This window comes from Chroicocephalus ridibundus, chromosome 17 (assembly GCF_963924245.1).
Source record: "Chroicocephalus ridibundus chromosome 17, bChrRid1.1, whole genome shotgun sequence".
Taxonomy (NCBI): Eukaryota; Metazoa; Chordata; class Aves; order Charadriiformes; family Laridae; genus Chroicocephalus; species Chroicocephalus ridibundus.
This window is the reverse complement of record NC_086300.1, coordinates 8,318,236-8,326,736: the sequence shown is the minus strand read 5'-3', so window position 1 is coordinate 8,326,736 and position 8,501 is coordinate 8,318,236.

Sequence of the window (8,501 nt, the reverse complement as noted above, 5' to 3'; positions counted from 1 at the left end):
GCTCTCACGGCAAGTGCAGGGCAGCCAAGGGATCAGGGCCAGCCAGCATGGGTTTAGGAAGGGGAGGTCCTGCTTAACCAACTTGATCTCTTTCTATGACCATGTGACCCGCCCTCTGGATGCAGGGAAGGCTGTGGACGTTGTCTGTCTGCACTTTGGTAAGGCCTTTGACACCATCCCCCACAGCATTCTCCTGGAGAAGCTGGCGAATCATGGCACAGACAAGTGTACTCTTCGCTGGGTTAAAAACTGGCTGGATGGCTGTGCCCAGAGAGTTGTGATTAATGGGGTGAAATCCTCTTGGTGGCCAGTCACCAGTGGTGTCCCTCAGGGCTCAGTTTTGGGGCCAGTTTTGTTTAATATCTTTATCAATGATCTGGATGAGGGGATTGAGTGCACCCTCAGTAAGTTTGCAGATGACACCAAACTAGGTGGGAGTGTTGATCTGCGTGAGGGTAGGAAGGCTCTACAGAGGGACCTGGGCAGGCTGGATCGATGGGCCAAGGCCAACTGTATGAGGTTTAATAAGGCCAAGTGCTGGGTCCTGCATTCCGGTCACAACAACCCCAAGCAATGCTACAGGCTTGGGGAAGAGTGGCTGGAAAGCTGCCCAGCAGAAAAGGACGTGGGGGTGCTGGTGGATGGCCAGCTTAACATGAGCCAGCAGTGTGCCCAGGTGGCCAAGAAGGCCAACAGCATTCTGGCTTGTATCAGGAATAGCGTGGCCAGCAGGAGTAGGGAAGTGATGGTGCCTCTGTACTGGGCACTGGTGAGGCCTCACCTCGAGTGCTGTGTTCGGTTCTGGGCCCCTCTGTACAAGAGGGACATAGAAGTGCTGGATTGTGTCCAGAGGAGAGGTACCAGGCTGGTGAGGGGTCTGGAGAACAGGGCATATGAGGAGAGGCTGGGGGAGCTGGGCATGTTTAGCTTGGAGAAGAGGAGGCTGAGGGGAGACCTCATTGCCCTCTACAACTACCTGAAAGGAGGTTGTAGAGAGGTGGGTGTTGGCCTCTTCTCCCAGATGAATAATGACAGGACCAGAGGAAATGGTCTGAAGTTGCGGCAGGGGAGGTTTAGATTAGATATTAGGAAGAATAAGAATTACTTTACTGAAAGAGTGGTCAGGCACTGGAACAGCCTGCCCAGGGAGGTGGTTGAGTCACCATCCCTAGACGTGTTTAAGAAGCGTCTAGATGTGGCACTTCAGGTCGTGGTCTAGTGGCAGAGATTGTAGGTTGTTTGGTTGGACTCGATGATCTTAAGGGTCCTTTCCAACCATGAAGATTCTGTGATTCTGCGATTCTGTGAAGGGAAAGAGGACATGGCAGGTCCTCATGCACAGAAGCGTCCAGCTGAGGATAGCTGAAGATTTGTCCTGAGAACGGCACTTCAAACAGCCCCACCAGAGTGACCAAGGCTGATGTCACTTGCCTGCTCTGGAACCATCTAGCACTTCAGCTCAGTCTTCTGCCTTGCACTGCTGCATTCCTGCCCTAGAAATCCTGGTGCCTTTCATCCCATTGATCATAGGAAGCCTTCACTGGGGAATGGGCATGGAACAAACCTGGAAATGAAAAGGCAGCAGTGTTGGAAACCAAAGCACAGCCCATATCATTAGCTGCATGGTTTGCATTTAAGATGACTGTGTGCAAAAATTGTTACCTCTGCAAAGGGTGCCTCTGGTGCTGCGGCAATGAAGGGCAGGTATAAAAGCTAGCCCAAGTCCCTGCTCTCTCATCCACTTCCCTGGCCTCCTTGATCTTGGGAACCAGGTGAGTCTGCAGTTCCTTCTCCTTCTCTTCCAAAGTGAGGTCTCTCCTCGATGGTCATCTCAGCTGACATTGGTTCTCTCCTTTCCTGTGGTTTGCATGTTCTTGTCATGATGGAGGGAGGTGTGGAGAAGGTCTGCTTAGCGAGAGGCTGGGATGTGGCAGAGGGGGTTTTGGCCCACACACTAGGAGAGAGCCACTCCGGGCCAGGCTGCTCTTTGTAGGGTGATAAAGACTGTGTGTCTCCTGGCCAAGATTCCAGCTCCCCACTCAGTAGCGGTCGTGGCTCCTTTTCTGACAGGGTAACCAGGCTGCTCCTCACACACCCTTGTGCTCTCTTTCCTCCCTGATCCTCTCCCAGGTGCATATCCACCCTTGAGACATGTCCTGCTACAGCCAGTGCCTGCCCTGCCGGCCCTGTGGCCCGACCCCACTGGCCAACAGCTGCAATGAGCCCTGTGTCAGGCAGTGCCAGAACTCCACCGTCGTCATTGAGCCTCCTGCTGTGGTGGTGACCCTGCCAGGCCCCATCCTCAGCTCCTTCCCACAGAACACCGTTGTGGGATCCTCCACCTCCGCTGCTGTTGGCAGCATCCTCAGCTGTGATGGAGTGCCCATCACCTCTGGGTGCTGTGACCTCTCTGGCATTTCCAGACGCTACAGTGGCAGAAGGTGCCTCCTCTGATAAAGATGCTGGGAAAGCCCCAGGGAGACACCTCGAGCAACTCAGAACATGGTGCTGAGCAAGGGATCGAGATTTAGGACGTGTTTGCAATGTAGCTGAATGGCTTTGCTTTTCTCTCCCTTTTCTTTGTTTGCTTTGGTTCCCCTTTGCAGCAAGGTGCCACTAATGCCAGCCTTCTGTCTCCTCTCCCTCTATGTGGCAGGCAGACAGGTATCATGCAAGAGCTCCCACACAGACAAGGACCGCAGAGCCTCTGCTGCTGCCCGTGGGGCTCCATGAACTGTTGACCCCCACCTGGAGTGACTTTGTTTCCCTCTTTGGACTCATTAAAGTTCTGCTGCATTCAAGCCTGGCCTCCATGTGGTCCTTCCCTCTGTGGACACTCCCCAGGCTGCCAATGGAGAAGGGTGTTGCTCTGGGGTGGAAGGGGTTGAGGGCACAAGGAGACCTGTCTCCATTCTCAGAGGAGTGGGAGGCTGGGACAGCCTGCAGTGGCTCCTCTTTTGAGCACCGTCCCTTAGAGCTGAGGAAGATATCCTGGGCTGCTGTGCTGCCAGTGACCATCAGGTCTTGTCTTGCTGTGATCTCTGCCCACAAATGCCCAGGAAGACAAGAGTCCCTGATCTATCAGCAGCCCCATGAGCTCTTGAGGAAGGGCGTTCCTTGTGGTATGGCCGCAGATTTGCTGGGCTCTCGGGGGGTCAGTAATCGGCTGCCATTCTCGGGGGAGAGGATTTTTTTGCATGTTAATCTCAGCACTTCTTGTTGGAGGAAATGTCACTTGGTAGCTACTATGGTCTGATATCCTATTTCCTGAATGAAAATTTAGATGTCTTGAGAAAAGTCTACAAGTGGAAGGATGGAAATCCCCACACCTATGTCCTTCATCAAGAGGAAATTATGGCTAATGCAGCATATCTCAGAATGACTGGAGGCCTAAAGCTTTATAAGGGCATTTCGCTTGCATCCCTGAAATCTTTTTTCCCTAGTCATGCTATTGATAACCATCCTCAACAGCAGGACAGTTGGACTTCCTAACTCTACTGCACTAAGCCTTGTAATAAGCAGAAGGTACCTCAGATTCTTCACAATGATGATACCATCTGCAATTGTCTGTGCAGAAAAGGGAGGGATGGTGTTTCTTCTGACAGATGAGGAAGCCCTTTGGCCAAAGCACCACCAGAGCCCTGCTACTGGCTCTTGGCATGAACTCTAGTTTGTGCACGTGAGAAGATCTTGGAAAGGTAGAAAAAGGACACAGGATCCATGCAGGTTTTACACTTCAAATTAAGGGCACTGTTGACAGAGGTTGTTCTTTTTTCACAGTGATTTTAATCATGCTGGGGTTCTGCTTTGCAGAAGGCAGGCACTGAGCTATCGCAATCTGTGCTTCCCATTTCACTGCTGTGGCCTGTTTCGATGGCCCGTGTGTCTTCACCTACATGGGAGGCCCCTCCAAAGGGTCACTAGGCAGAGCAGTGGCTCTTCTTTACATCATTCTTACTCCCCTGCGCAACCCCTTGATTTAGACCCTAAGGAAGAAGGATGTTGTTGTGGTTTTGGACAAATTGCCCAATGGCCATTGACAGATTCTCCCCTCCCCCACCTCTCACACATGGAGAGGAGGAGAGATAAAGAGATTTATGAGTTTAGAAGAAACTAAACTACTTTAATGAAATATTAATAATAAAATAAAAAGGAAATTATGAGATAGATACAGTATATACAAAACCATATTAATCTCCCAGGACGATGTCACCAGCAGGCACTGGGGAAGTCCCAGACTGGACTCAGCGATGTGTGCAAACTGGATTCCAAAGCTGGAGTCAGGAACACATGGATCGGGATCAAAGGCAGATGAGCAGACAGCGTCCTCCTCAGACATCGGCTATTGAAGAAAAGAGACTGACCCTTTGATGCCTCAGCTTTTCTACTGAGCATGGGGCAGATGGGATGGAATACCCCTGTTGGTCAGTTTTGGGTCACTTGCCGTGTCCGCTCCTCCCTGCAGGTGGGATCCCTCTATGCTTTTCCGTTTCCGACCCTCCAATGGGGCAAATAACCACCGTAGCTGACCTTGGGTGTTATAGCAGTAAGTATAAGCAAGAGCCTCTCTGCATACCATTCCTTGGCACTAATTGTAAACACTGGTCTTATCACTCTGAGAAGGAACTGGTTTTGGCACAATACGCTGTTACATTCAGAGAGTTAGAAGAGGCCTAGCTAAGAAGTAAAATTAATGAACAGAAAGTTGGTTCTACTTTAGCTCAAACCAGGACAGATGTGAAAGCTGCTCTGAGGAGGTTCTAGAGTTGGTATATCTTCACATGAAGTAAACAACTGGCAGGGTACTGTCACCCTAATACTAAGATCACTGTACATCAAGGAGTTAATGATCCATGTAACCTGAGGAGGCCCTGGCCTCTGCTGTGCTGTGCTACATGCAGAGCTTGGCCTTCACAGCCGTCTTGTGCTGCACAAATCCCTTGGCCAGAGGATAAACTCAGCCACTCGATTGTAACCGATGAGCCTGTAGGCAGCTCCTGCTCGGTGCCAGTGATTGCACTACCTGCATGTCCTTGCCTCTATCTAAGTATACGGTATGAGGTTCTCGTGTGAACATTGTTTCTGTTTGAAAGCAGAAATGATGAATAGAGCTGTTTTCTTTTACGAAAATCCGCTAAAAGCTTGATGGACTGGAATGGGGTAACCCTTTCATGGGCAGGACCTGCATGGCATGCTGTGCCCTGATTAGAGGTGCCGATTTGACAGCACATAGGGCTCCAGCATCCGAAGGACATAGGATCCTCTATACTGCCTTCTCTTTCTTCATAGTCTTAGTTTGAGAACTGGCATTTTAAGGGATACTTTTCAGAGTCTGAGTGACTTTATTCTGCGAATCAGAACAAGTGAGCAGCAAAATATTTGGTATAGTCGGCAGGTCCCAGTGGGAAATGCCTCTGCAGAGAAAGGATAGTGAAGAAGAGACAGACCGAATGCCTGGCTGGCCCCACACACAGTCATGGGGGGCCATCACAAGACACTTGGCCTAGGTGGTTTTCCTGGTGAATTGGAAAATTGATGAGGAATTTGCTGAATGTCCCAGCCCACCTGAAGTAGTAACGTGTTTCAAGAAACATGGGGTAGAGCAAAGAAAAGGGAAATTGGTGCTGTGCTTGGCTGATTGTACCATGCTTGAAGTGGACGTGGGGATGTTTGGAGCTGAAGCAGCGGCCCTGTGTGAGATGCAGGTGCAGCAGCACAAAGGGGTGTGGGCAGCAAGTGGTGCGGGGTTGGGGTGGGGAGCAGGTGAACATGATGGCATCCCTCTTCCCTTGAGCAAACAAGCCCAGGGAAGGGGCATCCCCTCTTCAGCATGGGGACAGGAATGAGGCCAGGGATTGGCATGAGTGGGAATGAACCCTTATGTTCTGCAGGCAGCACCCTCTCGCTACAGGCAATGACACCCCCTGCACCTGCATGCAAAACACAAGAGGAAAAAAGGCCAGCACAGCCATTAAAACTGGGGAAAACATCAAAAGAATGCATGAACATTCCCAGGGTAGCCAAACCATGTTTTCTTCTGCTCTGCAAATGAATGTTGCTTCTGCCTTTCTCTGCTTTTTGAAGAGAGGGTATTTCCCTTCAAGTGTTTCCCTCCTCCCTTCAAGGAGACAGGTTCACTACTCCATCACTTCTGATGTCCCAGCCTCAGTGTCTGTAGCCTGAGGGGAATCTGGGTTGTCCCAGAGACATACCCTTCTGCTGCCACATGAGTGTGTCACTGTGGCACTGCTCCCTTTGCAAGGGCAGAGGCTGGGCCCAGACCCTTGAGCAGATCAACAAGGCCAGGCAGGAGCTTCCAACACTGCAGGATATATTTTTTTTTTGATTGTAATGTGGGAATTCTTTGTTGGGCTGCAGGAATGGGGATGTTCTCTAGTTTTTATCTTTTCCTTCACACGCAGACCTGAGACATGGAGAGGCTCAATGGCTGGAAAGGCCATGACAGTTTGGACTCTGCTGTGGCTTCTCTGTGTCTTACAGTGAGAAAGAAGCTGACTGAACCCCTGCCAAACCCTTGAGCTCACTAAAGATGATGGGGCTGGACAGTGACTCATTCGCTCATACTTACCTGTAGGGTCTGAAGGACTTGCCTGGAGTCCTCTAGAGGGGCTGAGAGCTGTTGTCAGGGATCCTGGTTCTCCGTGGAGTGTGTGCATGATTGTGCTCAAGTATATGTTCCTCTGGCTGTGCTCATGTCTGCATTCGCACACACATGTGTAATACACATGCAAATATGAGTGTGCACAAATGGTCTGTCTGTGTGTGTGTGTATGTGTGTGTTTGGCAATTGTGTCCATGAGTGTGTATGTTTTATAGCACACACACATGCCTTCATGCAGGAGAGCATGAATGTGTGTGACTGCTCTGCATATGCGTAATTGTGCGGGCGTAGGTGTGTGTACATCTGTGTAGAGAAGCATGAATGTAATCTGTATGCAAATGCATGCGTGCAGGAGCATGCATACCTATAAGCATGTGTGTGTGTGAATATCTGTGTGTACATGTTGGTGGGGGGAGTGGCCATGCATGTTGCTATGGACATGGGCTCCTTTGGAAATGTGTGTGCACACACCTCCTTATAACTGCACAGGAATGAGTTGCTCTTTGGGTGTGTGTAAGCTGACGTGTGTGGTTGTGCTCATGTGTGTTTGTGCGTGCACTGAAGGGGAAATTCAACTTGTAACTGCTCAGCAGTGGTAATTTGTGACCAAGGAATGACCTGCCACAGAGGGCACAAAGGCCCAAATGCAGCAGGGGATAAAGTGGCTGGCAGCAGGAATGCAGAGACAGAAGGACTCTCTGGAAGGGAGAGCAGTTTCCCTTGGTGATGAGATGAGAAACAGCTGCAGCATTGTCTTGTAGCAACCCTGGAATGGGAATGCTGCCTGGCCACCTTTGGGCAGCAGAGCTGGTGCTGGGGGATAGACCCAATGTCAGGCTGAGGTGTCCCATGCACCATTCACAGGATTGGTGCTGCTGCCAGTGTATGTAAGGAATCGGCTTCTGACACATATTTCCAGACTCCTTGTAGAACTGCTTATGGTGGTAGGACTCTGGCCAATACATAAGCATGTGTTTCATTTGCCTCAACTGGTACAATAAAATTCCTCAACTGCAGACATATTTGTATCTGCATGCCTGTGAGTGTGCATACCTCGGTGTGCATATGGCTGTGCATGTGTGTGCACCCATGAGGGTAAGTCAAAGGTCTTGATGAAGTCAAGGTACACCCCAGGCAGTGCCCCTCCCCTTCCCATAGTGCCTGTCACCTCCTCATGGAAAGCAAGGAGGTTGGTGAGGCATCATTTGCCCTCAGTAAAACCATGTCAGCTGCTCCCAAATCCCTTCTTGCCTTTCATGCATTTAGAGAAGGTTCCTGAGAATATTGTCTCCATCTTCTTTCCAGGGACTGAGTAGAGGCTGTCTGGTCCGATCCTTGAACACTCTTGGATCCCAAGTGATCCCATGAAGTTGTGTTTGTCCATATGGTAGTAAAAGATCCTTAATTCCTTATTCTTCTACCTTGGGTGCTGCTTCATTCCCATAGAGTCTGTGGGGAGGTTAAGGGATGTGGTTGGCCTGAGGAGAAACCATACCAGTAAAATGTGAGGTGAAATAGAGACTAGGTATGTCAACCTTTTACCTGTCATTTGTCACCAAGTTGCCATCCTCACCAAGGAATAAGCCCACATATACTTAGCCTTCCAAGTACACCCATCCTATGGTGAAACCCCATGTCCAAGGTACTCGAGGATAGTGGTGGAAGGGTGGAAAGGCTGAAGCTGGGCACATTACTCTCACTCAGCTGCATCTCCCCTTCCCACCAAGTGCAGATCAGTCTCCCCTCAACCACACTGATGCCTTGGACACAGGACTTGCAGAAGATGCAAGTCCAACACCTGTGTTGTGATCCTGGACAGTGTAGACAGCTTCTCTTTGGGTGAGAGTCTTCTCAACTAACTCCAGATGCATAGAGACCT